General features: G+C 43.6%; 1 pseudogene; it reads left to right on the top strand.

The window, feature by feature from the left end:
- Positions 1 to 5,385: 5,385 nt before the first annotated feature.
- On the top strand, positions 5,386 to 5,476 carry LOC114501057 (annotated as a pseudogene).
- Positions 5,477 to 27,877: the final 22,401 nt, after the last annotated feature.

Here is a 27,877-nt window from a genome sequence, read left to right as displayed (position 1 = left end):
TGAGGGCCAGGTGAACTCAGCACACCACTGCTTCACATACTTTTTATATGGTGATGAACTCCAGGTTTATTTGTATCTCCTGTTCTGCCTCTGAGCTCAGGCATCTCTCACTTAACTACATCCAAGACAGAACGGTTGATCTTTCTTCCTGAATTTGGCACAGCACCAGTCTTCCTAGCTGAGGATTAGGAGCTTCAGTCTACATAATTCTTTGTACCAGAAACTTGGAGTTTCACCTTTGACATTTCATCTCCCTTTATCCCTAAATTTTATTTATCACCAAATCTTGTCTATTCCTGTCCTAATGCCTGCTGCTGCTGACCCCCTCTGCAACAACTGCCTGAGCCGAGGGCCTCTCGCCTCTTGCTTAGACTGCTTGGATCCTCACTGCCCTCTTTCTCCAACCCCATGGTCTCTTCCCATTCCTGTTCTGTCTGAGTCTCTTTTCTCCCTCCCCCCCCAGCCTCTTTTCTCTTTGTGCTCAGTCACGTGGTTTGGGGTGTTCTGAACACCCTGGCCCTTTGAGCATTTGTACATGGTTGGAGTTCCCTCTTCAGATCATTTCTAATCCTTTTGAAACAGGTAGAATAACATGTTCCTAAAAATTGCTCCATCAAGTCAAAGTTTGCTGGAACAAATTGCACCATCGAGTTAAGCCCTGCCAGGACCATGGCAATCATCAGTAGGTGGTTAAAGAACAGGGGTCCAGGAACTACCCTGACTTTTCTTAGGTTATTGTTCAGATCTAAAGTTAAGTCATCAATCACAGGGACCAACTCAATACCTGATTAGTCCCTTCCTGCATCCCATAATAAGTGCTGTACAATCCCAGAAGGCTTTCCTTCACTGACATATACCCAGGCATCAGTGTTTCAGAAAGGAAAATGCTGCTAACCCAGTCTCTGACTGATTAGCCTCAGCAACTTTCATGTTTTCAAGACATAAAAATCCCTAAGCCCCACATTCGGGGTGCAGAACCTGGCGCCCTCTCTTGGTGTTCTCACCCTCTTCAGGGCCTCAATAAATTTGTCTTTGTTTTTCCAGTGTCCCTGGTATAAATTCCTTTATTTCAGGAGACAAGAACCCAAACTCCTCGGTAACACTTTGACCTTCTGGCAAACTCCGCTTGTCCTTCAAATCTCAGCCCAAATGCCTCTTCTGTGCTTCTGTCCCCGGCATGCCCACCCACAAATCCCCATTCAGTGATTTCATGTAGAAGCTCATGTTTGTTTGAAACACAGATGAACTTGCGGGATGAGGACTGAGAGGGGAAGGGCCTGCACTGCACCTGGCCTGGAAGAAAGGCAGAACAGGAGGGTCAGCGTTATGGCTGGAGCAGGTGTTTGGCCTGGCCTGGTGGGATGCCAGTGGGAGCCGCACTCGGCCTCCGTGTGACAGGACTGTGATGTGATGGAGGACTTGTCTGTGTGGGAGGGGGGATGAGATGACACATGTGTGTGGCCTGGTATTGGGGGCCCAGCAGATGTGAGCTCCAGGTGGTGGCATCCTGTGACAGAATCTGGCCAGAATTCCTGGGATAGGATCAATTGTCCCAGCAAAGCCCCCCCCCCCCCCCCCCCCCCCCCCATGAAACCCAGGCACAACCATGGCTACACCTGAGGCAGGAACCCAGGAACAAAGGCTTAACAAGGTGGAAAGACTTGGTGACTGGAGGCCTGTGTCTTAGCCTCTCTGGAGACTAGGAGGAGGGGGAAGATAGGTGGGGGAACCAGATGGAAACTGCCTGGCTCTTGAGGAGCCAAGAGTCTCTCAAAATCCCGCTCTCATGTCTACTGGGCTCTAAGTAAAGGTCTCTAGTTACAGAGATGCACGGTCCTGAATGAGGGGGTGCTAGGTCACTGAGGGATCCTGATCACTGGGGCCTGATTCAGGAGCCCGGGTCCCTGAGGGTTATGAGCTATAGGGTCTAGTCATTGAGTGGCCTGGGTGTGAATTTAGGTCACTGAGGTGGCCTGAGTGACAGGCCCTAGTCACTGTGGGGGTTCAGTGAGGGGTTCTGGTCGTTGAAGTGCAAGTGAAGGTTTTGGGTCATTCTGGGGCCTAAGAAAGAGGCCTGGTCATTGAGGTATGACCTAGAGTCCCTTGTCACTGAGGAGCTGAGTGAGAGGTCCTGGTCACTGGGATTAGGGGCTGAGTGAGGGGTCTGATCCTGAGGCACCTGACCTAGGGGCCATGGTTGCTAAAGGACTGGGCAGGGGCCTCAGATCACTGAAGTCTGAGTGAGGGTCCCTGGTCAAAGCCTCTGTGTTAATCCTGAGCTTCTGAAGTACATGGGGAAGGCTTCCCAGCGTCCCCAATCTGTCATGGCGCACAACAGCCAGAAGATGGCACTGTGGCTTCACACAAAGCCTGGAATCAGAGATGGACAGCTGGCAGGCAGTCCTTGGGGTGGAGAAGCTCAGCTGAGGCAGGCTCAGGTGCAGCCTCCCCCAGCTGTGGGAGCTGCAGGGTAGAGAAGGTGGGTTGTTAGGTGGACTCTGACCAAGCTCCTTGGGGTGATGCAAGGCAGATCCCCTGGAAGCAGAGAATTTGGTGCTGTGGGTCAGGAGTTCTGGGTATGTTCCAACCCCAGAGCCAGGACAGGCTTGATTGATAGCTTTGGAGCTCAGAACACACTCTACTACAAGTCTTGCCTAACACATCCAGATGCACTTTCACCTCTGGGCTGGTTCAGCTTTCCCTGTCCAGAGATCTAAGACAAACAAGATCCACCTTGAACATTAGAACTGTTGCTTCCCAGAACATCCCGTGTCCTATGACACTCAGACAAAATTGAAACCTGTAACCTGTCAATAGAATTTGTCATAGCTCAAAACTCGATGCCTTACATCCAGGGCCTGGTCATATTCCAGAACCAGGTCACGTTCTAGGGCCTTGTCATACCCTAGATAAAGTCACAGAGCAGGGCTCTGTCAACCCTTGAATAAAGACACACCCCAGGACCCTATCATCTTTCAAGTACAGAATAACTCAAGGCCTGTCCTGTCAGTCTTTGTATACCTCCCTGCCCAGGGTCCTGTCCCAGCACAGGCTTGGCCCTGGGCTGGGAAAGCATCTGGAATGTGACAGCTGGGCTGCGACAGTACTGGGTACATAACCAAGCCCAGAACTGTGCCTGGATTTGAGTGATGGCAGGGCCCTGGGCTGTGACTTTGTCCATGGTGTTCAGTAACTAGTTCCAAAGCTTATACCTGTGAGTTTGGCCACCATCCACAGGTATTCACAATTCCTCACGATAGTGGTGCCAAGTGCGGTGGGGGATACAGCAGCACTTCTCCAGCCATCTGCGGTGAAAGACTGGTTTTGTTTCTTAAATTTCCACTTTGGTTCATCGCACACAGGCACTTTTATAAAATACAATCACCTTGCTAGAAAAAAAGACATACAAGATAGGAGCCCATGTTACAAAAGATGTTTTATTTTGGAATGGTTTTAGATTTACAGAAAAGTTACAAAGAGAGAGAAAGAGTTGCTGTATAACTTTCACCCAGTTTCCCCTAATGTTAACACCTCAGATAACTGAGGTACATTTGCCCAACTGACACATTAACGTTGGTACAGCACTACTAACTAAACTATAGACTCTCTTTGATTTCAAAAGTTTCCCTGCTAATGCCCTTTTTCTGTTTTAGGATCCAATCCAGGATACCACACTGTACTTAGTACAATTTTTATTATTAGATTCAAACAGTATATGTATATATATTCTGTCAAACTGCTATAAAAGTGTCTATGCAGTTACTCTTCATTTCTGACCTTATCTCACATGGGTTGGTCACTGACAATGTGTAACCTGGCACTGGTCCGTAGGCCACGCCTCCAGTAGCGCTGGTATAAATAACAGTCGCCATATTTACGGCGGTGTAACAGCAGGTAGTGAGAAGGGTGGGAGGTAAGTGCATGAGCAACTACAGCAGAGGGTACAGAGGAAGGAAAGAGGGTAGCTCTATGGGTGGGCCTTGGATGTGGCCTGTATGGAATAGATAGTGGGAATGGGAAGCTTTTGGGAAAGAAGTCCCACAAGATAACCAGTGAGGCCATAACCCTGCATTTGTGTGTGTTGTACTGAAATTCAGTGTAAATATCTGCAACCACCAGCAGGTCCTGATGACTAGGGATGAGCTCACTGAGCTATGTGATGTCTGGTTGGGTAAGTGAGGACTTGACAATGTTGTCTTTGGCCCCAGAGATTCCAACGTCTGATGCAGGTGAGTCAGCATAGTCTTAGGAAAACTCAGGCTTAGGATCACACAACAGGAGACCAGGAAACATGCAGGAGCATAGATGGCAAACTCCCCCCAATGGAAGAGAAGAGGCCAGGGCATGGTGGATGTCCTGGGCTTCAGGGCTTCTCTTTATTCTGACTGTGTTGTGACCTAGGCCCCCAGCAACTGGGTAATGCAAACACTCCAAGCCTTGGTCTCCCCATCTATGAGTGGGGTAAATAATGCTACCACAGGGAAGATTCTGAGAAGGAAATGAGAATCATATGGAAGTGTTGTCATGATACTTGGCAGGGAGCAGGAGCTCCCTTTTCCTGCTCAGGACAGCCAGCTGGAGTTATCAGTTTCCTCATTTTTACTTCCTTCTTTTCCTCTAGGAGATGGATTGACATTCTAGTAGGACTTGTCTGGCCCAGGTCGTGTCACATCCCAGATTATGCCAGCATCCTCCTCTTTGAAGGCATGCCCACTCATCTTTCAGGTGTCAGGAGGAAGCCTCAGGAGCCTTCTCTCAGCCTTCCCTTCATTACCTCTAAGATGCAAAGGTAGCTGCTAAGTGCTTTCCACATTTCATCATCATTTCTTATTTGATTGAGTGCATGAATGGCAGAAACTGTGCCTATCTTCCTCTCCTCACTGTTTCCAGTTCTCAGCAAGTGCCTGGCCCATAGTCGACATTTAGCAAATATTTGTTGAATGAAAAATTAGGAGGAAAATATGTAATTTCTTTCTTTAAATAATTTTAAGTGTAGTTAACAGAGTAATACACAATGCACAGTCAAGTGTCAAAATACTTATTGCTTGAAACCAAATAGGTTGCCTGGAAAAAGATGGCCTAATGAACAAGAGTTTAATATACCATAAAAGGAATAAGAAATTATTGGTAAATGAAGAAATTTATTCTATTTGTGGTCTTGGAAGATTGGTTAGTATCAAAGAAAAAATAATCCAGATCTTTTCCTCACATTGTATACCAAGAACTTTCCAGATGGACTAATGGGCTCAGAAACATGAAACTATTTGTTAAATCTCTGGAAGGAAGTAATGTAATTTTCCATCTTAGAAGCAATCAAAAAGGGAAAAGTTAGCTGACTTAACTATAGAAGTATTTAATGCTTAGGCACGTTAAAAATAAAAAGGTAGCTTTGCGCAGTGGCAGTATCGTAGCCAATGAGGTTTATCTGAGGCACGATTATTGCTAATTGAAAAAAATAAAAGGTAACACAAATAAAAAGCCACACAAACCAGGAAAATAGACAGGCAGCTGTAGTCGGAACTTCCATAAATTGATTTTAGAAGAATACACTGAGGGCCCAACTAATAAATGGGCAGAGTATAAGATCAGATGGCTTCCAAAAGGAGAAAGACATGGCATGCTGCTTAATCTTAATAATTAAAGATAACTCCTGGAAAGAGAGATCCATGGTGGCCAAAAGAGTCAGAATATTCACAAATGAAGTGGAATGTAGGATTCTTCTTGAAGGTATGGATTTTATACAGATGGGGGGAGGAGATATCATATATTTGGGTGGCATTTCCTGCTCACTAGCCTCTCCTGGCTCCCCTCTAACTTTGCAGGGCTTTTGAGGCCTAGGGCTGGACATTCTTACTGTCACTCTGGCCTGCCATTACCCATCTACAATGGAAACAACATTTTTCATGGAAACAAACCACCATGGAACCTCCAGGAGGTCTAGCAGAGGGGTACTCTGGAAGGAGAATTCTGTGGAGGTGGGCCAGGGAGCTGGCCAAAAGACTCTGCCTTTCCTCATCCTCCCCCGCCCCCCATCATGTGGTAACCTTGCAGTTTTCTAACCGAAACACGAGCTGCCTGCTGACCTTTGCCCCCAACTCTTCTGTGCAGTTAAGCTGTTCCCTTTTCCCCCAACTCTCCCAGAAATGTGGACAAAACTTCCTTTAATTCCTCTAAGCGCAATTCAAACTGACATTTTCATTTTCGTTTTTTCTTTTTGTGATTTAATATGTTTTAAAAAATTAAGCAAGCAATATACATTCATTGGAAAAAGTGTAGATATAGTTGGCATTTCTGAAAGTTTTTCTGAAGAACAGAGAGAAATAGAAAATGATTTGTTCACCAACAGTCAAAATTGTAAGCACAGTGTGCAGACCCCACAATTAAGAGACTCTGCCCTGACACTAGGCTTACTGGGCACCTGGGCTGGCTTCCTCTGCTCCAAGTTCCAGACCTGGCTAGATCTGGGCACTTGGGTTCCTTCCATATTGGGGAAGTCTTTTGACATCATGGAGGCCTTCGGGCCACAAAACCAGATTCATATTTGCAGCTCCCTCCTGCTTGGCCTCCCACTCAGTTCTTTTTCTGGTCTAAGGAGCGTGAATCACCCTCAGCCGAGAGCAGCAGTCATTCTCAATTTTTTCTCCACCCACCACGTGTGATGGATGACATCCTTTTTCATACACACCTCAAAGGTTAAACCCAATTTTACTTAAACCCAGAATGATTTTTGCAGGAAATGAAAGTGAGTGGTAAAAATAACTATTACATCTTAACACAGTATGATGATTTGAAATTGGCACAAACATTGATGTGCTAGTGATCTGCCCGCTCCTGGCTATGGCATGCATAACACAGACTTTGGAGAAGCAGTTCCTGAGTGCCGGCCATGAGGCCAACCTTCCTCTCCCAAACTGCAGAGGTGACATTATTGTAGGGGCAACATTAGTAGTGCTTATCGCTAATGCATATATTTTCATAACAATTATGTTTTGTTATATGTTGTTTATTTTCCCAGTTCAACTTTTTTGTTAGTTGCTATATACCTGGTGTCCAGCACAGTGCCTGACTTTGATTAATGGACAGCGATTGGATGAATGAGTCAATGGACCCATTTTGCTGTGAAGCCTGTATGCCTCTTGCTCTGAATAGAGCTCCTTCTATTCTTCTCTGCCTGGTCCATGCTACTGACAGCTGTCTGCTGCTATATTTTCTAAACTTAGTTTGTTTTCTTAGAATCTTTTCTTGTTTGGCCTGTTTACACTAGACTAGCATCTCAGTTCTGATACCTTGGCCCTATTTCCTGGGCTCCTTACCTATATTTTATGTTTTCCAGTCATCAGGAGCCTTTGAGATATGTTCAAGAACTTTATAAGGTGAGATTTCTCCAATTTACTCCTTCCCTAGCAGGTGTTCTGAATTTTCACCTAGATTTTGACTCTGACAGTACATTTATGTCTTATCTACTTCTTTATAGACACCCAGAGCATGTAGCCCAGGTCTAGATACATATAAGGCCCATCTTCTTGGTAGCATGTAACATATTTTATTAAATAAGTACCTATGCAGTTTGTCTAACATCTGTGTCTCCCATTTGGAGGTAAATGCTTCAGGAACAGGGATTCTGACTATTTTACTGACTGCTGCATCACCAACATCTAGCACAGGGCCCAATACACAATAGAGCTTAATAAATATGTATGATAAGAATAAATGAACCCTGGCTGATTAGCTTGGTTGCTTAGAACGTTGTCCCGATATGCCAAGGATGTGGGTTCTGTCCCTGGTCAAGGCACATAGAAGAATCAACCAGTGGATGCCTAAATACATGGAACAATAAATCAATGCTTCTTTTTCTCCCCATTAAGATCAATAAATAAAATTTAAAAAAGGAATGAATGAATGGACTGAATGAATGACCCATTACAATTTTGATAAACAAGGCGTGACTTTGTTTCTCTGAAAAGAAGCCTTAATGTTAAAGGCTCTGTTTGTGAAAGGAAAAAACAGACCTTGGGGAAGTTGGTTGACCGAGAGCAGTGATTAAATGGACCCCATGGGCAGCCCAGCTTGGGCCAAAATAGAGTAGACAAATGGCTCTGGGAGGGCTGGGAATGGGAGTGGGGAGGGTGAGTCATAATTTCCTACATGTGACCCACCAATTCTCCCATAATCACATTTACTTTGGAGCTTGTATACTGTTCCCAGAGGATTTGGGGTAAAAGTGGAAGTTGGTTTGTTTATCTGGATTAGTCTGTGGCAGCAACATTTCAAAAAGGTTATTGCTAATTACTCTTGGTACTTGCAGGCTGGGCCAGGGTGGTCAGAACAGGCCTTTTGGGGGGACAGTTCCTGGAATTGCACTAATTAGGCCAGCAGGCCTGTACCTCCTCATGAGACCTGGGCACAGCTGTGGCCTCTGTCTGGACAAGGGGCCTAGGGACGAAGCAGGAGTCAGAAGTCCTGGGGGCAAGAGATTTTGGCAGTTTCTCTGGGGATGAGGGGGAAGCTCAGGGTAGACCAGTGATCTGAAGGGACTGCTGTGCTCTTGTTATGTTCACTAGACCTTAATTAAGGACCTTTGGTCATGGAGCCCTGAGTGATGGGTACCAGGTCCCTGACGTAATGAGACTGGATCAAGACTGTTAAAAGTCTAAATATGTTAAAGTTGTGGTTGGCCTCCATGTGTCATTCAAAGTAAAATCATTAAACCATAAAACAAGTACAAGGTGATCAATACAGTTCAGGTTTATCCCGTGATGGTCACATTGATGCTTTTCTGCAAATACTGAATTAAAAAATATTTCTTCAGTTTTGTTTTAGTGTTTCTGCTTTAGTAATGCCATAGCTCTTTCTTGTCAGCCTATTAAGAAACCCATCCCTGAGGAGGGGTCTGAGGGAGGGGTCTTTCCACTGAGACCTGAGTGGGAACTGAAGAGATCTGAGGGAGGGTCCCTGGCTCACTGAGAATGCCGAGGGTGGGGTCTGGACAGTGAGGGCCCTAGCCAACATGGTTTGGTCATTGAGGACCCGAGAAAAGGTCCTGGTCACTGAGGGCTCTGAGTCAGGGGCCCTGAGTACTGAGGGGCTTTAGAGACATCTGGTTACCAAAGATGAAGTACAGACTCCCACCATAAATTCTTGAGTGTGGTCCATGGGTCGTAAGTGAGAGGTCTATTCCCTTAGAGGACCAAGGAGGATGTTCGGATCACAGAGTTAGGGACATTAACTTCTGAGGGGACTGACGGTGGAGGTCCTGGTTTTGAGAGGTTTGAAGAAAGGGCTCTGATCAATGAGACACAACTATCTTTGGTCAATAGGAACTATAAATAAGGGACTCCCTCCAACAACTCTGATCTCACACAGGTGGGGGGAAATGGCCCATTGTGGAGTCCAGTAGTTGAGATTGCAGGGCCAGATTAAAGTACAGTTGTCCTTTGATTCCTCCTTTCCCTTCCTTCCAGCCTGACCTGAAAATTTTCTAGTTTCCAGTAGATGGCACTGCAGATTCACATGAGGAAGGGGCTGAGGGCTTGGTTCCCCAGGTGGGGCCCAGGTGTGAGCAGGTGACGCAGGGGAGAGGGAGGAAATTAGCTGCCCCCCTTGGCTAGACTCCCTGGAGGCAGGGAGGAACCAGGCTCGGAAGGCCGGCTGATTTCCTAAGCACAGGCCACCTAGAGGTTGAGTCCTGTTATCACTGGACCAACTAGTTCTAAATGCAGTGTAACTTTTTGTTTCATTCATTCATACATTCATTTGTTCAGCAAATATACATTCACACCTGATAGAATTTTCACTAGTCACCAAGTATACAAGGGTGATTTAAAAAGGTCACTGTTGTTGAGAAGTCCATAGTCTTGGAGGTGAAGCATTATCATAAAAAATTACAATAGATAAGATGAAGACTGTTAACACAGGATGTGTTACATGCCATGGAGGTCACAAAAGGAATGAATATAAGGCTTGGGGAGGTTGTGAACATGAGAGAAGAAAGAGGTGACATTGATGCAGGGTCTTAGATATGAACAGGGACCCTCTGTGTGAGGCAAAAATGACAAACTGTATTTGGAGTAGAAGCAAAAGTGTGAGTAGAGATGTGGGGTGCATGAAAGAGCCACTGTGTTGAGAGATGTTTGTGCAATCCAAAATGTATAGGGTATAGGAAACAGATGCGAATGGGCTGGGAAGACCAGGGAATGACAGACATATTGGGCAAGATCATTAAGAACCTTACAATCCATGTTTAAGAATCTGGTCATGGTCCTTTAACAGGCAAAGAATCGGCAGGTTGTTAAGATGGCAGGTGAAATATGTAAGTTTCTGATTAATTACTCTGGTAGCCAAGGTGTGGGCTGGATTAGAGGAGGAAGAGACTGCATGCAGGACCCCATTGTAGGCAACCAAGTTAGAATCTGTGAGTGTTAAGTAAAGAAGGGAGATAGGGTGGAGAAAAGAGATTTGAGGGGTATTTAGGAGAGAAGATGAATAGGGTTTTTTGCCATAATAGATGTGAAAGGTAAGGAAGAATGAAGAATTTAGGAAAATAAATGTTAACATTTACTAAGCATTAACATTTATAATACTTTATCTCACTAATCATAACAGCACTTTATAAGGCAGGAATTGTTTCCCTCATTTTCAGATGAGGAGACAGGAGCTCACAGAGGCTATGTGGTTTGCTGAAGGTTGCATAGCTAGTTCTGTCCCTTACCTAGTTTCCTATTTTCAGGTTTATCCCTCTCCAGACTATTTCCCACACTGGCACCTTCCTTTCAAGCCTCTGATGGCTCTACTGTTTATAAAATAAAATAAAGTCCAAGCACTTCACAGTTGCACACAAAGTCCTGTCTGTCCAGTTGTCACTACCCTTAGCCTTTGCCCATTTGAAAGATCAGGCAGACAGGGCTGCTGGCAAGTCCTTAAAGGGCTCACCTTTCTTGTTTGTATGCAGTTGTTCGTGTGGTGTGCTGGTGATGTACACACTGGCCCTCTGAGTCGTAATATCACCCTCTTCCCATAGATTGTAAGCTCCTTGACAGAAGGGTCCTTCCTAAGGATATTCATTACAGTTATTTTGTAACAACAAATATACCATGAATACAGGATTGGTTAAATAAAATGTAGTTAAGCATTACTTACAATGAAATAATCTGTCATCACTAAAATGAATGAGAGCTCATGCCACCCTCCCTCCAGTCCCACCCAGCACCTGTTGACAGGTTGAGAGGACCCAGCCTGGTTTGCAGGAAGCTCTGCCCAGACACAGACACCAGACAGACATGGATAAGAGGAAGATGATTCATGCCACCTGGAAGATGGGTGTGCCATTGCTCATAATTATACCTTAATAGTCATTCTCAAAATGTTGACTTCCTGCCACCAAGATTCTTTTACTATCCAGACAAAGACATTTGTACTAGAGGGTTTGTAGGGGAACTCACTTTAGATGCAATATGGCTCCAGTAGCAAAGGCATCTGGGAGATGCTGGACTCTGTTGGACCTTCTGTGATTGTTTAACTCTCTGCAACCTCAGGCTTGGCTGGCTACCCAGAAAGCCGGAATGCCACTCAAAGATAAATATCATGCCCCCAGGAGGGTTAATAAATGTATAGAGTGTGATAACTGCCTGATGTTATTTGTTAAGACTGCATTGTTCTTTCTGGTGGTCTGCAGGATTACCCACCATATGGTTTTACTATTAACCTCCTATAAAAACCAATCTTGTCCTGGGAGGGGAGTGAATTCTTCCAGGCCAGCCACCATAGGGAGCAGCTGCTTTGCCCGAGTATGTAAATTTCTCCTGTTAAAGCTCTTATGAATTTGAATAAGGCTATGTGTCAGTTCTTCTAAATCAATCCTGAATTTAGACTTTTGGAGCTTTCCCTCAACAGAGTTGTAATATGGTTCCATTAAAATGGATACTGGAAACTGCTAATTTCACATTTCTCATGACACATAGCAGAAAGGTGAAAAAGGTTCCTAGTATTGATTAGGATCACTTATCTTGACTGCAGTTGGAGAAAGTGCTTTCCACCACTCCCAGTGGTTTATTTCATATGAGGGAGCTTCTCTAGAGTCACACACTTGGTCTCTCTCCCCAGGAGAGAAGACAATAACTTGGTCTAATGACAAATTTGAGAGGAACAAACTGAGCATATTGGTGTAGCTCCTCCATTTCTCTCTCTGGGAGGCAGACTGGCCACCAAAGCATGTGCTCTGTAGGAGGTTTTAAAGGGACTCACCCCAGAGGGGGAGACCTAAGTTTTCCAACCTGATCCATGACTCAGTGGGTGAGCCTCTCTCTACTTCTGGGATTCACTATTACTAACTTTGTTTATCCAATGTTATAAGCCACCTTTTGCAAAATTAACTTTATCAGTAATAAAAGTAATATATTGACTTCTTTTAACTGCTTTTAAACTCAGGAGAGGAAAAGAGGTGGGTATTTATTTAGGATCCACAGAACTTCAACATCTGATTAACTGGACCAGGAGCCTTAAGAAATAAACAAGGAGTGGAGTTTGGGGACCCAAGCGACTTATGAAGAGGCTTTTGGTGAGGCCTGGGTTCATAGCTTCAGGCTTGGGCTTCAGAGTCCTCATATGGAAGATAGAATAGTGTGTGTAAAGGCGTCATGATCCATGGACCCATAGCACCTTAACAACAACTCAAAATCAATTTTATTTATCTGTATCCCCTAACCTGCCCTCCAACACCAACCTCCTCCCACCCCATCCTACCTTATTGTATAGTAAACCCTCGAGATGATATCATTTTTTGAAATTATATTTTATTGATTATGCTGTTACAGTTGTCCCAATTTATCCCCCTTTGCCCCCTCCACCCGGCACCCCCTACTCCTTTAGGCAATCCCCACACCATTGTTCATGACCATGGGTCTCATGTAGGTTCTTTGGCTATTCCAATTCCTGTACCATACTTTACATCTCCATGGCTATTCTGTAACTACCAATTTGTACTTCTTAATCCCTTTACCTCTTCACCCATTCCCTCACAGCCCCCTCCTATCTGGCAACCATCAAAACACTCTGTATCCATGATTCTGTCTCTGTTCTTGTTTACTTAGTTTGTTTTTTAGTTTCAATTATTGACACACACACACACACACACACTCACACACACACATATGGCCATTTTATTGCTCATAGTTTTGATCTTCTTTTTCTTAAATAAGTTCCTTTAACATTTCATATAATAATGGTTTGGTGATTATGAACTCCTTTAGTTTTTTCTTGTCTGGAAAGCTCTTTATCTGCTCTTCCACTCTAAATGATAGCTTTGCTGGATAGAGCAATCTTGGCTGTAGGTCCCTGTTTTTCATGACTTTGAATATTTCTTTCCAATCATCCTAGCCTACAAAGTTTCTTTTGAGAAACCAACTGACAGTCTTATGGGAACTCCTTTGTAAGTAACTAACTTTTTTTGTCTTGCTGCTTTTAAGATTCTTTCTTTATATTTACCCTTTGGTATTTTAATTATGATGTGTCTTGGAGTGGGCCTCTTTGCATCCATCTTCTTTGGAACTCTTTGTGATTCCTGGACTTGCACGTCTATTTCCTTCACCAAATTAGGGAAGTTTTGTTTTTCATTATTTTTTTCATGTATATTTCCAGTTTCTTGCTATTTCTCTTCTTCTTCTAGTACCCCTATGATGCAAATGTTGGACCTCTTGAATTTGTCCTAGAGGCTGCTTATACTATTCTTATTTTTTTGGATTCTTTTTTCTTCTTGTTGTGCTGAGTGGTTGCTTTTTTCTTCCTTATGTTCCAAATCATTGATTTGATTCTAGGCTTCATCCACTCTACTGTTGTTTCCCTATAAATTGTTCTTTATTTCAACTAGTGTATCCTTTGTTTCTGACTGGGTCTTTTTTGTGCCGTTGAGGTCCTTACTAGTTTCTTGAGCATCCTTATAACCAGTGTTTTGAACTCTGCATCTGATAGACTGCTTATCTTCATTTCACTTAGTTCATTTTCTGGAGTTTTGATCTGTTCTTTCATTTGGGCCATATTCTTTGTCTTCTCTTTTTAGTAGAATCCCTATGTTTGTTTCAATATATTAGGTAGAGCTGCTTTGACTTTGTGTCTTGGTAGTGTGGCCTAATGTAGTAGGTGTCCTGGAGGGTTCAGTGGCACAGCATCCCCAAGCCAGGTACTGGAGGCATGCCTTTTGTGTGAGCTGAGTACACCCTCCTCTTGTAGTTGAGTCTTGATTGCTGTTGGCAAGTAAATGGGAGTTCCTTACCCAGGCCACTTAGTGTCAGGGACTGACTGTGACCACTGACCACCAACCTCTGTGGAGGATCAGCTATGTTGAAGCAGAGTGGTGGTGCTCTGATGTTTCCCACTGGGTGCACAGGCTCTGGGATTTCCTGGGTGGTGCAGGGCAAGGTCAGCCCCTATCTGTGTTTTGCTCAGGGTCACACTGCCTGAGCTATAAAGCAATCTGAGATGGTTGATGCTTGTGCTGGGCTTGGAGATTCCTCAGCTAAGCTAAGCTGTGAATCTAGGCTGGATGTTAGTAGTTCCAAGCCTGAAGCTCACTGAGGCTAGCTGTTGCTTGTTTGAGAGAATTTAGGAAATTGTGAAGCATGAGCCAAGGTCAGTCATTTATACGGAAAAGCAATTTGAGTGGGCCCATAAGTTGGGTGGGGCACAGTCTCTGAGGATCTCAGATATGGTATCAGCTTGCCAGCTCTTTGGGGGGAACATGCAGAAAAGGGACAATAGCATTGGCTCAACCTGATGCTAGATACTTCAGTTTCTCCCTGTATGCCATGGGTGCCATTCAAGCTGCTACTCTGGTTCAAGAGTTCAGAGGGAGTGAGTCTAAGTAGGTGAGTTCATGTGTGTGTTTTTTTAAGAGGAACTGCTTGGGGATCCAGCAGTTACTTCCACCAACTCAATCCCTGCTGGTTTTTGCAGTCAGGAGTTGTGGGGACTTATCTTTCTGGAACCCTGGGCCAGGGGTGTCTTGTGTGGGGGCTGGGACTCCTTGCTCCCAAGGTATCCCTCCCGAATTTTCATCCACCACACGTGGGTATAGGACCAGCCTATTCTGTATCTGTGCACCTCCTACCAGTTTGGATGGATGTGGTTTCTTTAATTCTGTAGTTGTCCAACTTTCATTCAACTTGATTTCTGATGGTTCTGAGTGATGGTTATTCTGTATGTTAGTTGTAGTTTTGATGTGGTTGTGTGAGGAGGGAAGTCATATCTGCCTATGCTGTTATCTTGACAAGAAGTCCAATATTATTTTATTTGTAAATAATAAAGCATATTCCTCTAAGAGATACAGACACCAAAAACTTGACTAATTTTTGTAACAAGAATTGTTTGTTAATGCATTATGACCTCCTTATTGTATGGTTAACAAAACTAGAGACATATGGTGCAGATGCTTCAGAGTTAACATCTGTCTGGAGCCCATGAAATTGTAATTTACTTCTTTTGTGCCTGAAGTGTTTTGTTGACATTAGCAGTTTATCTTCTGAGATCAGTAACCAAGAACATTATTATTCACTTCTACCAGGTTTTGACTGTAGTACTTTCAAATGTGTGAGAATTAAAGACACTTAAAAAAACAGAACCACAATACCATTATGACAGTCAAAACTTATTTCCTTAATATTATATAATATTCAATTAGCATTCAAATTTCCCAAGTTGTTACTTCATTTTTTCAACTTGTTTTTGGAATCCGATTTCAAATAAGATCTAATCATTAATATCAGTTTAGAGGTTTCTTAGATTGCTTTTAATGTATACATCTCTCTTCCATAATTTTTTACTTGCAATTTATTGACTGAGGAACCCAAGTCATTTGTCCTGTAGAACGGCTCACAGTATGCATAAGTCCCTGTGATATCACTAAAGATTTTTGTTTTTTTTGGGGGGAGGGCTCACCTATTGTTGGTGGGTTGGTAGTTACATCTGGAAACTTGATAAGATTTAGATTTGATTTTTTTAAAAATTGATTTTACAGAGAGAGAGGAAGGAAGGGGGAGAGAGAAAGAGGAGAGAGAGAGAGAGAGAGAGAGAGAGAGAGAGAGAGAGATTGAGTTGTTGTCCCACCTAGTTATGCATTCATTGGTTGATATTTATATGTGCCCTGACAGGGATCTAACCTGCAACTTTGGTGTATCAGGATGATGCTTTAACCAACTAAGCTACTTGGCCAGGCTCATGAAGTAAAATTTAAAGGGGTCTTCCCTGGATAAGAGAAGGGCATTGGGTAGAGGGAGAGGGGAGCTATAGTTTTTTTTTACACTCTGTGAGTGGGTGGGTTAGTCTCCCTAATCATGGGGTTCAGTATCAAAAAGCCCACTTACTAAATGATATAGCCATAATTGCCCATATCAACATTATCAGTATAGTGCTATTTTGATCTCTCATTTGCCTTAAACTTTTGCATTATTTGTGAACTGATTCAGAACTTGTCCAGGGAGCAGGATCTCCAACAACCACCAGGAATAAATAATAGACCAGCTATTTTTATCAGACAAGTTTCTCTGCCTGCCTTGCCCACAGATCCTGTAAGACTCATCACAGTTACCACATTCATCTCATTCCCTCACCCCTGGGCAGCAGCTGATTGGACCTGACCCAAGCCTATCAGTCATATATGCTCATTCTCTTTCTCTCTCAAGAAATTTAACTAAGGCACAGTGACTGTAATCATTTGACAATAGGCACTTGAGCTGGATCAGGATGGACATTTTCTCAACATGTGCATTGCTGGTAGGTAGGGACAGAGAGCCAGCTTCATGGGAAGCAGTGAGGAGCCGGCCCATGGAGAGGAGTGGAACTAAGACATCAGGGGGCCTTTGGAATCAGAGGGAGAAGCTGGCTCACTGACCTCCTCTTTCTAGTTCCCCAAGCTTTTTCTTGTTGTTGTTCTTAGATTCTGTTAGATGGTCACTTGGCTCTAAGTGTGTAAGATAGAGGGACTCATACTCACTGGACTTGTTGAAGAGAGATCACTATAGTTTTTTGGAAGAACTTTCATGATAGGTTCATTTGAAGTACAAGCCAAGAAGCCAGAGTCTGAGTTTGGGTAAAACCATGAGAGGAGAAAGAAAAAACATTTTCTGATTATCCTGGAGAGGGAGGGAAGAAAGAGAGTAATGTAGGGGTAGAAGCTGTGACATTGATGTGACTCTTCCTATCACCAACTACCCAAAACATCAGAGTTCTCACCTCTTGAAGTAAGAAAGTTTTAATTTTTTTTGGTGAAAATTGATGAAGTGGCTGCGCTTGACACCAGATTCATGTAGAAGAATCAAAGAAACAAGAGGAAGTGTGGGAGCCTTGAGTGTGTGTGTGTGTGTGGTAGGAGTATATTGGAATGTATAGAACTTTGGACTTGAAACTGGGGATCAGAACGAATTGTAACCAGATGGTATCTGGTCACTTTGAACGTGTAGCCTCCCTCACTTCCTCTTTCAGAAGGCAGTGTCCTCTAACTTACAGGAAAACCCATAAGCTTCTGTCTTACTGCCTCTCAACTCTGTCATCTCTGTAGTGCTGTTCTATCATCATGGTTATTTTGGCCCAGCTCTCAGCTCAGCACATCAGCACCAGGAGCTCCATGTCACAGCCCACTTAATGTCTGTCTCCAATAAATCCAAGGAGGCAATGGCAGGGCCAATCTCTCTTCCCATTCCAGTTCTCCTGCTAGTCTTTCCAAAATTACCAACAGCCTAATTGATTATGTGCAGGTTTCTTCACTGCAATTGAGGCAGTATCAGAAGGGAAATTCAATGTCAAAGAGCACTCCCAACTTAAATTTTCTCTTTACTTCTCAAAGGGATGGTACCTACACATCAAATCCTTCACAAGCTCCCTGGCTTTTAGACGTATAACCTGTCTTTTTCCATGGGCCCTCCTTTTAAAATTTGCACCATTTGAAACCTCACCAACTTCCACACCCATCACAGGAAGAGATCCCACTTCTTGGCTCTCTGTCTCCAGATTCAACCTTCTTTTTCTACCTCAAAGTCCTAAATCTGAGTGTGTCAATTTTAGTAAGCCCCAAGACTTTAGGCAGTTAAAAATGATGCCTGCTGTCACCCAAGCCTTGCAGGATTGTGTGTATGAGTGGGGGTGAGGGGAGCAAGCAGGAAGAAGAGTTCCTGGGGATGTAGCTAGTTGTGGATTCAGACCTTCCTGGTCTGAGTTCCTTTTCCATATTCCTGTATGTGTGAGCAGAAATCATGGGAGTTCATTTGATTAATAAAATCGTTATGCTAGCTCTGCCACTGCTCCCAGAAACAGACATTAATTTTTAGAGAGTACAATCTAAACCCATATTGTAAAAGGATATATTTCCTCAATTAGAAGGGTGTCTTGCTTTTTCCCCAGAGTTAGTGGGCTCCATTATTGTGCAGAAAAGAGGTCTGGTTTCTTTCCTGTTCTGCTTGTGAAGCTATTGAAAGAATAAATAAGCTATATTATCCTTTAATGGCTCCTCCCTCTTGTTAATTCAGGAAGGGATCCAGACTCAATAAATTGTTTCAACACTCTGCTGCTTTGGGGTTGGAGTGACTGCCAATTTGTGTATAACAAACACACCTTCACTTAAGTTAACCAAGATAGTTTCTGTTTCTTGCAACCAACTGATCCTTGTCTAGAGGAGAAATGGATTCTGGCAGGAAGGTTTGCAGCAACAGAGCCTCAAAAGAATGTGCATGCTCTCCCCAGCATCACTGCCTGGTGCAGGGTGCTGAAGGGTCTCTCATCCTGGCCTGAGCAGTTTGGTAGAGTGGGCTTCTGTTCATTGCAAAAAATGTGATGCTTAAGTGGGATCCACTATAATAGAAGCATGGAGAAATTCTTATTCTGCCATGTCTGATGGCAAATGTTAATTGAAATATTAGCAACATTCCAGGCTAATTCACCAAGTGTTCAGGTTCTTCTGGCATAAACATTTGGGTCAGTTCACCTGGTAAAGAAACTTTAACCAGTGAGGTAATGGTTAAGAGCCGGGGCAACATGAGGTATGTGGTAGGGGACGTACTGGCTCCACTTCTTAAACTCAACCATCATTTTCTTATCTAATTGGCACTGGAATTTACTTTTAGCTTACTTTGTTTTTTAGTTCATACCTGTTTAATTCAATCTCTTTTCTGAGATTTTTAAATCTAGTCTTAACCAACTTCCTCCCCTCTCTTTTGTTTCCCTCTTTCTCATAATATTTGGCATTTAAAATCTTTCCTGTTTATTTTTCCCTCTCATTCTAATGGTCCCAGATGGACAATAAGGATGAGAGAGGGAGTCCTTGACTTGGAGAACACAAGCTTCTGGCAAGGACTAGGTTGTACAGGCTACTTTCTGAGAGACGGACCACGTGAAACAGCCAGGGGCAGGGAGGGTGTGATTTTCTGCACCCCACTCCTGCAGATCAGGTTCAGCAGTTTGTGTGCCACATGGTTAAACTTTGGGGTTCTCCCATGGTAACTGTTTTCAGTTTCAGCCAAGACACTATGGCTTTGGCCTGTTGGGTTGTCTTATAGATGCTTATGACCTAAATCTAGCCTGGGATAATGAACAAGCTTAAACAGTTCAGCCACGGGAAAAGCTTATTGCTTCCTCCCCCAAACAAAGAAAGACCTATGACAACCCTAAAGCAGAGGATTATTTAAAGAGGACAAAACAGACACACAAAAAAGCAGCATTTATTTCTTTCATTTATCAACCTTTGTTGTCAGGGTCTGATGACTCTCCTTCAGGGTAGGCATGTCTGGCAATGAATGGACAGTGATTCCTCTTGGACTGGTTGTGCTGGCTTTAGGGAAAGCCAAAGAGCATCAATTAACAAGCAGGATTCAATACTCCAAATGCTGTAGCCTCGGCCTGTGACCAGGCCCAGGACACTCATGGTATGTCCCCTACTTCTGTCATTGATTCTTACTGGTCTCTTTCTGAAGGTTGCTACATCAGAAGGAGAGACTTAACTTTTATTAACATGTTTACTCCCATGGTTAAAACTGGAAGCAAGATCCACTTCTTACTGGTGGCCTGTGTTGCTTAGCAATGTGAACTTTATTGTTTTTTTCAATCAACAAAATTGTACCAGGCCCTCTCATGTTCTAGACTCTTCTGTGCTGGACACTTGTTGTTAAAACTAAGAACTAAGATATCTGTGGTAACCAGCTGCAGATAAGTGCAAAGTTACATTACTTTTTAATTCAAAATTGCATGCTCCAAACTAAACATACTCATCTTTCTTATAACCCCACATCCTTTTTCCAGGTTGAGGCAAGTCTGAACAGTGAATGCACAGCTCATTTTCACTATGCAGACAGAAGGAAATCTTTTTGCTTCATCAGACACAATTTTTATAATATTTGTATCCAAATGATAAAATCAATTACAACAATATTCCCATGATCAAGGTAAACCATGTTGGAAGGTATACTTGTATATTTTTGAGAATATTGACCCAGGTTCTGAAGCATAGAGCCATTTAAAAAAATGTTCTTCTGTATCTTTATCTACCAATTTTATCTACCAGTTTTAAGTGGTCCCAAATGCTGATGGAAAAAATCACTTCTCCATTAATTGCTCTGTAATTTCATTCATATTGATCATTTCTTATCAAGGCGTGGCTTTCAGGTGAGATGGAAGATTTCTTTGCCTCATCTCTTAGAGAAGTCTGTGGGATTGTTAGTAACATTTGGGGTGGCTCATTGCCTCCCACCACCTGGGGCAGTAATAACTAGAGGTGTGCAGTCCCATAGGGCAGCCACTTGCCACCTGTAAACGTTAAACTCTTGAAATGTGAGTTATGTGACTAATGACTAAATTTTAAATTTTATTTAATTAAAATTTAAACAACTACATGTGGCTAGTGGCTATCATATTGGACAATGCAAGGCTAGAGAAATCTTTAAACAAATTTAGGAAAATGGGTTTTGGGTCACACTGGTTGTATCTGGCTTTACCAGGTGGCACTCTAATCTGCTTTCCTGATGATACTTTAGCTCCTTAGTGCAAAGAGCAGTTTCCATTCTTCCTTTGAGGATTTGCATTGTAATTCTACAACCTTCATAAATACAGCAGTATCCAAACATTACATTATTCTGTCCCATTCTAGTTGGAGCCATGTAAGTATATGGTCTCCCCAATATCTTGTACAGATTTTTCAGTTGTGGAAATACGAGTAAATATCTACCTTTTTCCCCTTCTCCTTTCCTTCCTTCTTTCTTTTCTTCCTCCCCCCTTCCTTCTTTCTTTTTTGTTTCCCGTTCTCTTTCTCCTTTCTTCCCCTGCCTTTGACATAAAGCTTTAGCCCACATCAGTGGGATAGCCCCAGCCCCACCCTTCATTCCTCCCTCCTACATTAGCTTCCCAACCAAACTGACCTTTGATGAAATTCACTTTCCTGGGACACAACTCCAAGACCATCTCCTCTTCTGCACCTGGTCTTTTTCAGTTGGCACAGGGCCTGAAGCAGTCCTCTGCACATTTATGGAGTAGGAGTGCCTTGTTTATTGCTCTCTGTTCCATTTAATGTGTGGCTTAGATACAATGTAGTGATAGGAAGGACATCCTAAAACCTGTGCCCTGCTATGTCAACTAATGCTTCCTTCATCTACACCCCAACCCTCACAATAAGAAAAAGTCATGTTTAAGTAGCACTTCCCACAAACAGGCAAGGTGAATAGCCAGGGTAGATGGATTTTGCATAGTATATTATCTCCAGTGGATTCAATGGATCACTGTGACACCATCACACTTAACTGGATGGGATTTTGATACCAAAAAGCTGGGGCATTAGTTTCAAGGACCATTCTACTAGTCTCAGGGATTGTTCTTACCCTTGAATTAAATGGTAAGCTTGCAGACCTATTAAAATATTTTTCCCTTTTCTAAACCTTTCAACTGTCAGACCTGCCTGGCTTAGTGAATGGATTGTTATATGTATGGTTAGATTCTGAAAACCTTCTTCTCTTCTGTTTCTATGATGCACTGAATCCAAACAGGATAAGAAATATGCAGTATCGTACTTTGTGTTGTGCAATGTAACTAAACTATGACAATTGCCTTACAATGGGCTGGGAGGGAAGAACCAATGCTATCCTTTGCCCAGGAGAGGCTCACTTCTTCCCTTCCTTGGTGGAATAGAAGAGGTACTATCTATCTTTTCTTTAGACATGAAACAAATGATTATTAATTTTCAAACAAAATCTTATAACTAAACACCATCCCACTAATGTAGTGTTAAATCTTACATCATATTATTTCCCAGTTGTGGTAACAGTGGGTGGTTCACAATGACTTCTCCTTCCTTGGGCCCAGCCCCAGATACACAGGCAGATGTACTAAGACAAAAGTAGTTGCAGGACCCAGGCTATATACAATTTCCTATAAGTCATCACCAGTCTGAGATTGCTGCCCATGGCCTCTCGGTCAAGGCTATCCTTGGTGCTCCATTCTACCTCGAAGGTTAAGGGGCTCTCTTTGATAGTAGAGCACACCTCATGATCTGCTCCACCCTTTACTATGTGGGTGGCAAAAAATGTTTCTGGACCCATCCAGAAACTATAGCCTCCCAGGCTATAGTTGAGAAATGCTGTATTAGCTTAAGATAGAGGGCTGCAGTGTCTTTGATGCTCAGTGATTTGTCTAAGAATGCAAGCTCAAATTCAGGCAAGGCCTCCCCCCTTAGGGCCCATTGAATTCTTCAGATTACAGAAAGAGGTTCAATAGAGTCTATTCAGTAACTGCTTCCAGGCTGCTTGCCTTTGGAATTTTCCAGGACATTTCTTCAGAAGAGCCCAACTCCCACAATCCGACAATTGGCTCTAGAAGCAATTAGAGTCTCCAATTGCTCCAATTAGGGCTCCTGCTAACCTCAGTCTTATCTCAGGTGCCTGGTGCTCTGATGTGTCCCGTTTGACTCTGCCAAAACCTCCATCCACGGCATGTTGATTGATTTACTTAGTTGGTGAAGTTTTTTTTCTGCCCCTCACTTCCTGTTGTCTCAAAGTTATAGCTCCTTTAATTGCCAGTGACAAAGAGCTCCCTCATTGTGTGGAATGGCTGTACCTCTTCCGCAGGCAGGATGTCAATGACAAAGGGTGGAAAGTAGTGCCTGTCTACTGAGGCTCATTCTTTGTAGAAGGGTAGTTCTGCTGTGCTGCACGTTGTTACTGTTTTTAATTTATTTTCATGTTTATATTTTTATTGTATTTTTTCCACATTGTTACTTTTGATTCAAAGGTTAAGTCCCAGTGTGTCTGTCAGCTGAATGTGAGGCTTGGGGTCAGGAATGTTTCCTACAGAATTGATTCCCATAATTTTTTTCCCCATTTAATAATCAAAAGGCTGTTAGCCTGTACTGTTATACGAAACTGAGGGTTCCAATTTACAAAACAACCCTGGGACCTCTGGTGACTTTCTCTCCACTGGCATCTGGCAGTATGCCAGCAATTGTCTTTCATAAGAAGTATACTTCTCAGCTGCTGGAAGTATTGCCTTAGTCCAACCTCCTAAATACTTTTGCTATATTCTTCCTGCTAGGATTTGCCATCTCACCCCCTCTCCCCGAATCGTATTGGTAGGAGAGGCACAAATCACAGATACCTCAAGTCTGATCTTTTTTCCTGATCTATAGGGCCCAAGGGGTAGGGCTGACCAGACTGTGGCTTATAACTTGGCCAGGGCCAATCACAGAGGCTCCTTTGAACCCATTTAATGTAGCCTTTTGGATAACCCAAGCTATTGAGTGTATAAGGACTACCAGGAGGAGCCTATGTTGACTTTAAAACCCAAACACCCCCATGAGGTGCTGTACTTCCTCTCAGTGGGGGGTATTATATGTGTTTCACTACTCCAGGAAAGCCCCGTCCACTGGATCCCTTGTGGCTGGCTTTCAGACCTAAGGACACATGCTTGTCCCCTCCAGGTATGATGTTAAAAGAACTGTAGTATCTCAGTCTCTCTCATTTCAGGGGATCTTTGCAACATTTACAGGGAGTACCTGATCATGTAGAAAAGAAGAAAGAAAACAAGGATGCATTATGGTACCACCTAAGGCACTCGAACCTGACCTGTCCCTCTTCCTTTTCCCTTCTCTGAAAGTCAAGGGAGCACCCAATTGTTATTGATAGAGGCAGAGGCAGAGGCAGCTGTATTGCAGGAAGGTCCAGCCCTGTGAAAAGTGCAGTGGATTTTTTTTTAAGATTTTATTTATTTATTTTTAGAGAGGGAAGGGAGGGGGAGAGAGAGAGAGAGAGAGAGAGGGAGAGAGAGAGAGGGACATCAATGTGCGGTTGCTGGGGGTTATGGCTTGCAACCCAGGAATGTACCCTGGCTGGGAATCGAACCTGGGACACTTTGGTTCCCAGCCCGCGCTCAATCCACTGAGCTATGCCAGCCAGGGCTGGATTTTTTTTTTTAATAAAGCCAACTCTTCCTCATAGTATGTTATGTTCTGGAAAGGGGATGGACCAGTGTATAAAAGGAATCCTTGAGAAGCAGAGTAGGCAATATCTTTGTTTTAGCTGCAGTTTTTTAAAGCATATGTTAGCTCAACCACCACAGCATTCATGGTTTTTTGCAAGACCCATTACATTTTGGGCAGCCATTAATTTAATTCTCTATGTTCTACAAGGAATCTTCAGATGTTATTACCTTTTCCTACAGAGAATTTCATACTTCCAGGGAATTAACAGGGAAGACATTTGTGGGAAGCATTCTGGGTAAGGGGATACAGTGATACTCATGGCAGCTAACCACTGGGTATATTAGTTTCTCAGGATTACCAAAGTACATTTGCACAGATGTGACTTAAAACAACAGAAACTTGCTGGCTCACAGTTCTGGAGGGTAGAAGTCTGAAATTAAGGTGCTGGTAGGGCCATGGCCCCTCCAGAGAGCTTCTAAGGGAGACTACTTCCTTGCTTCTTTTAGCGTTTAGTTTCTGCTCACTTCAGGCATTCCTTGACTTGTGGCAGCAAAACTCTAGTTTCTGCCTCTACTGCCACATAGTGCTCTCCCTGTGTGTTTCTTGTCCTTTTCTTGTAAGGACACCAGTTATATTGGTTTAAGGGCCCATGCATACTCTAAAATGAGTATGATCCCATCTTAACTTGATTAGATCTGCAAAGGCCCTATTTCCCCCAAAGAACATATTCATTGGTAGGACTTGACATCTTTTTGGGGGGGGGGACAAAACAAACCCACTCCAGTGGGTATCCACTTTTCATGCCCATACCAAAGAGTTTGAAGGCGTACATCCCAGCCACCCCCTTGATTTAGAAAATAGAAATATTTCAGCTAAGATTAGGTTACCCTGTCTTAGAACATATCATTCTGCATTGTTGTTTTCTTCTTTTCTCATCCTTATTAGAAACTGCCATATGTCTTTTTCTTGGAGACTCCACGATCAAGGTCACACTATATTTTCCTAAAACTTTTATTTATTTACTTTTAGAATGAGGGGAAGAGAGGGAGAAAGAGGGAGAGAAACATCAGTGTGTGAGAGATGCATCCATCAGTTACCTCTGAGACACCCCAACTGGAGACCTGGCCCACAACCCAGGCATGTGGACTGATTGGGAATCGAACCGGTGACCTGTTGGTTCACAGCTGGCACACAGTCTACTGAGCCACACCAGCGAGGGCAAGGTCACACACACTATTTTAATTTTTGTCATCTGGGGTTTGTTGACTCAGGGCATTCTTCTGAGTTGCTCTGAGTTATTTTTACCCACTTCATGGGCCTCTATTTTCCAGCATTAGCCAGTTCTTATGGCATTTATACTTGAAGTTTTTGGGAGATACCAGTAGAACTATCAACAGCTTTATTGGTAAGCTTTAAGGTCCTTCTTGATCTACATTTCCAGAGAGGGATATAGCAGGCCTTTGATTAACACATACCCACATAGTTCTTGCTTGCAAATGCTTTGGGCTCCCTTAGCACCATTCCTCAAAGCTTTCGTATGTTTCCTGTGGTAGATATGTTGATTGACTATCTATCCCTAGCAACACTCAGGTTTTAATACAGATATCAACTTTTCCTCCCATACCACCCACATGCTCCTGGGGAAGCTGACCTTATGCTGCTCCAGAAATGGGACTAATTTTTCAAAAGGAAATGATCAGCTGTCTTGTCAGTGGTGGGTTAAGGAACTCAGGCTGAAACTCACCAATGCATGATACTTTCTTAGCCAAGGAATTTTTTTTTTCTGGAATGGCTATGCGACACAGTGGGAGGCAAGTGGAAAAATTCTGCGGGAGTGTGGGAGGCTTCTGAGAAATAAATGTCTTAAATTTTAAGCTGGTCCCTTCTTTTCCCTCAATCTTGTGCAGAGGCCTGAAGTCTGGAACTGCGGTAGTTACCTTGCTCCCATCCTGGGAATAAAGCTGACACCTGTGGGGGACACAGTTGAGGGAAGTGTAGAGAACCAGATTTGGAGATGTGACCGATCCACATTCAATCATCACCCTACAATGGTCTTTTTCAATTACGTTGGGATTGGATTTCCTGTTTCTAAGAACTGTTTGAATTACTGTAGGTTTTCTGTTCCCTCAGTTTGAAAGCACTTTAACTGGCACATCCTGATGAGTGTCTCTGGGAAAATACAGGCCTATTAGAAGAGATGGTGATTCCTGTCTGGCTCCCAAGGGAGTCCATTTCTCTTGCGTTAAGCAGATTGGTCGGGCTCTATGACCTTGTATTTGTAGAAGTCCATCATTAATTTGGCATCACCAGATTTCTGGCAATAGTTGCCCATCTTCTGCTATACTTCTGTATAAGTCAGACCCTGGGACCTTCCAGACCCATTTAACTATCCCAAGTGACACAGTTTATTCTGTAGTTGTTATCAAGTAGCCCTTACAGATCGGGTGAGCAGAGAGATCATCAGTATCAATGGGTTGCTTGGATTTCTGAATCTACCTTCGGTTTACCAAGTATTGCTGAAGACAAGGCATGAAATTTTCCAAATTGAAGACACTGCAGATTCATGACCTACATCATTAACTGGATCCTCTATGCTTACTCTACTTCCCTATGCATCAGCAGTTTCAAATCTCCTTCACTTGCAGCAAATATCCTCACCTATTTCCACAAACAAACAAACAAATAAACACATCAGGTAGGAGCCACAATCTACCTTCACGAAACAAAGACATACCTGCACTTACTCTGATCCTCATAGGGGTTTCAAAGAAAGCAGTATTCTGCCTGCCCTCCAAGCTTGGGGTGCAGGAGCTAGGGGTTCTGCGCTTTACCCACGAAGCCCAATGAATAGGAGGGAAAGAAATGGAAAAAAACAGGGTAATGCTACCCAACAGTAAGAACTAGAGAAGCAGGAAATGGGACCTGCAGCTAAACTCTGGCGATGACTGTTTGGAACATACCAGAGGATGCCCCGCCTGCGGTTCGCATTGCGAAGCCTGCCCAGCCACAAAACAAGGCCTCGGGCCTAGACAGTCTTAGGTATGTAGCGGAACATTGACAACCTCCCTGTCTAGGGCACCCGGCCCGGGGGTGAAAAAACAACCCTCAGAGGTATGGGAGGCCAGGGCAGGCTGCTGCGGGGGCCTATCTGGTTATCCCTTTGCTGGCCTAACATAAACACTGTAGTCTCTCTGCCCTCTTGACACAGACAACAGAATTTTCCATGGCTCGCCCTCTCTGGTGGAGAGTATGTTCCAGAAAGAGGCACGCCAGGGAATTGGGGTAGAGGAGAAGTACTCAAACACAGAGTGGGAGTCTGCGGGACGGGGTGGGGCTGATAACTGGGCCAACCTGCTTCCCCCGAGGGGCTATGGGGCGGGGCGGCAGCAGGGGGAACTCGTACGCTGGACCTTGCTGCCAACATCCCGCCCGCCCCCCTCCCTCCCG

This window comes from Phyllostomus discolor, chromosome 6 (genome assembly GCF_004126475.2).
Source record: "Phyllostomus discolor isolate MPI-MPIP mPhyDis1 chromosome 6, mPhyDis1.pri.v3, whole genome shotgun sequence".
Classification (NCBI taxonomy): domain Eukaryota; kingdom Metazoa; phylum Chordata; class Mammalia; order Chiroptera; family Phyllostomidae; genus Phyllostomus; species Phyllostomus discolor.
This window is presented reverse-complemented; position numbering and strand designations above follow the sequence as displayed.